Below are 2,993 nucleotides of genomic sequence, written 5' to 3'. Positions count from 1 at the left end.
TTGAGAGACGCAACTTTTGGTACCATAACATCTATAGGTCATCGCTGAAATTTTAAAGTTATCGCAGTTTTAGTGGAAAAAGTTGATTTTTTGCCGATTTCGTCATTTTCCCGTTTTTGCGCGTGGCGCGTCGAAAAACGCAGTTTTTTTTCAAAAAATCATATCTCGGAAACGTAAGGTTCGACATCGCCAATTTTTGATATGTTATGTGAAATTTTCGAGGAATCCGATAAAAATATTTTCAGACATAGGCTCTTTGGTCCAGACACGGTCAAAACGCCATTTTAAGTTTTCATACGACTTTTCAATAGTTAAGCTAGATTTTGGAACTTTACTATTTTTCCCAAATAGCCAAACTCATCACCTTTCTTTGCGTCTAAGACAGCTAAAATCGGATGAAATGGCGCGAGATATGATTTTAGAAAAAGTGGTTTTGCGAAAATGACGAAAATTGCCATTTTGAACCACCCTAGCAGGATGTAGGCCACCCTAATGGCCAAACAAAAAAATACGGGTCTAATTATTTTGGCCAAGGAACCCCCAGAAAAATTTTGAGCCCGATCGGAGAACTTTTTTTTTGGTTTAGGCTCTTTTCAAATGGAATTGCTGTATATATAGTATTTTCTAAACATATAACAGCTGGACAACGAGTTTAGGCAAAAGGCATTCCATCTTGTCACTTAACATAATATTCCCACCCCTACCAACTCCGAGCAAGCCGCGTGTAATCGGCTCCTCATGAGCTTTATCGTTTTGAACAATAATATCAGCCATCTAAACTTATTTTAGTACCCTATTAAAGTTTAATTTAAGGACCCAATCAACGGATTTTCATAAACTTTGGGAGCGTTCTTTTATTACGTAACGCAGTAGGGGGAGAGGGGGAGGGGGTCCGAGGTCGTGTTACGCTCCATACATAATTTTTAAAATTTGTATGGAAACTTTGTTACGAGGGGGCGAGAGGGGGTCTAAAAATCTGATTTTTGCGTTACGTAATAAAAGAACGCTCCCTTTGATCCCTTCAGAAAATCTCACCCGCATTGGAAACGAATCCTTCTCACCAATCCGGTTTGACAGCTCTACTGTCACGCTAAAAGTCGGCTTGATTTCAAAATTTTTGTGGCTGCTCGAAGTTTCATTCAAATTAAAATAAAATCCTCCCAAAATGGTCAACAAAACCAACTCCAACGACCACGAGCCCACGGACAATAAGCGCAGGCATTCGACCTCAGTTTCGGAACCGTACCGACGAAGCTCCACGGAGGAAATCTATACACGGTGAGTTTCAAACACATTTTGAAGAAGTTTATTTACATTCTAGTCTTCCGGCAGAACACGGTCGCTTTCGAGCAGCAGGAAGCGGCCAAACGCAGTCCGGAGGCCGACTCGAAGCTGTTTCACGCGACCTGCGATGAGCTGCACAAGTTATTTGACGTGATTGTGACGCTGAAGGAGGAGGGAGCGGCATCGGAGGAGGTTCAGTGAAGATTGCGGAGAAGCGGATCGAGGGTTCGTTGGCGAGGAACCAACGGCGGCTGTGTTGAAAATGGCCCAGTGTGCGCACTTATTGTACGAGAATTATAGGAGAAACCGAAAAAGGACATTTGTAACTGTATCAAGTGAAAATTATGAATGAAAAATAAGATGGTGAGAAAAAAAATCAATTTAAGTCGTAAAATAAAGTTGACAAATGTGAAATCGGAAAAACTGTTTTACTGTATGGCTTATCGGCATATAACTATTAATAGGGTTATCTGATCATCAATATAACAGTCTCATTTGAAAGGTCTTAAAATTATCAGACTAACGCTTGTTCGGACGATGGATCCGGACATCATTTCATCAAAATATCAGAGATCCGGCCTCCAAAAAGTGTATACACAACACTTGGTTATCAGATCTTCAATGTTTTGGGCTCATTCGAAAGATCTTTCAATTGTCCAACTAACCACGGGTCGCATGATAGATCCGGACAACTTTTCCATCAAAATATTTGAGATCCGGAATCTGAAATGTGTACAAATGACACTTAAGTGCTTATAACTTTTGATAGGGTTATCAGATCTTCAATGTTTTGGGCTTGTTGGAAAGGTCTTTTGATAACCTATCCAACGATGGGTAGCATGATAGATCCGGACAACTTTTTCATCAAAATATTTGAGATCCGGCATCTGAAATGTGTACAAATGACACTTAAGTGCTTATAACTTTTGATAGGGTTATCAGATCTTCAATTTTTTGGGCTTGTTGGAAAGGTCTTTTGATAACCTATCCAACGATGGGTAGCATGATAGATCCGGACAACTTTTTCATCAAAATATTTGAGATCCGGCATCTGAAATGTGTACAAATGACACTTAAGTGCTTATAACTTTTGATAGGGTTATCAGATCTTCAATTTTTTGGGCTTGTTGGAAAGGTCTTTTGATAACCTATCCAACGATGGGTAGCATGATAGATCCGGACAACTTTTTCATCAAAATATTTGAGATCCGGCCTCTGAAATGTGTACAAATGACACTTAAGTGCTCATAACTTTTGATAGGGTTATCAAATCTTCAATGTTTTGGGCTCATTGGAAAGGTCTTTCAAATACCTTTCTAAAAATGTATGATCAGACGGGTTTTCTTACAAAAACCACCCTTTTTACAATCTTTCAAACTTTAGCCGGAATCGTTTTTTTAGCATAACTTTTGAAATACTTAACTAAACTTCATAATAGTTAATATAGGTCTTGTGGGACCCTAAGACGGATCGAATGAGACCAGAACGGCCCAAATCGGTTCAGCCAGTCCGGAGATAATCGAGTGCATTTTTTTCGGTGCACGGACTTACAGACATACACACGCACAGACATTTGCTCAGAATTTGATTCTGAGTCGATAGGTATACATGAAGGTGGGTCTAGGCGGTCGAATTAAGAAGTTCATTTTTCGAGTGATTTTATAGCCTTTCCTCAGTAAGGTGAGGAAGGCAAAAAGTTAAATAAAAAA

At 39.5% G+C, this 2,993-nt stretch overlaps 1 long non-coding RNA gene across 1 annotated transcript; it reads left to right on the top strand.

Annotated features, from left to right (window-relative positions):
• Positions 1–1,084: 1,084 nt before the first annotated feature.
• Positions 1,085–1,707, top strand: LOC119767344. The gene is made up of 2 exons (XR_005277461.1): positions 1,085–1,278; positions 1,333–1,707. It is a non-coding gene; the product is annotated as an uncharacterized LOC119767344 (long non-coding RNA).
• The last annotated feature ends 1,286 nt before the right edge of the window (positions 1,708–2,993 follow it).

Source organism: Culex quinquefasciatus, chromosome 2, assembly GCF_015732765.1.
Source record: "Culex quinquefasciatus strain JHB chromosome 2, VPISU_Cqui_1.0_pri_paternal, whole genome shotgun sequence".
Taxonomy (NCBI): domain Eukaryota; kingdom Metazoa; phylum Arthropoda; class Insecta; order Diptera; family Culicidae; genus Culex; species Culex quinquefasciatus.
The sequence above is the reverse complement of the archived record's forward strand: the minus strand, read 5'-3'. Positions and strand labels throughout refer to the sequence as shown.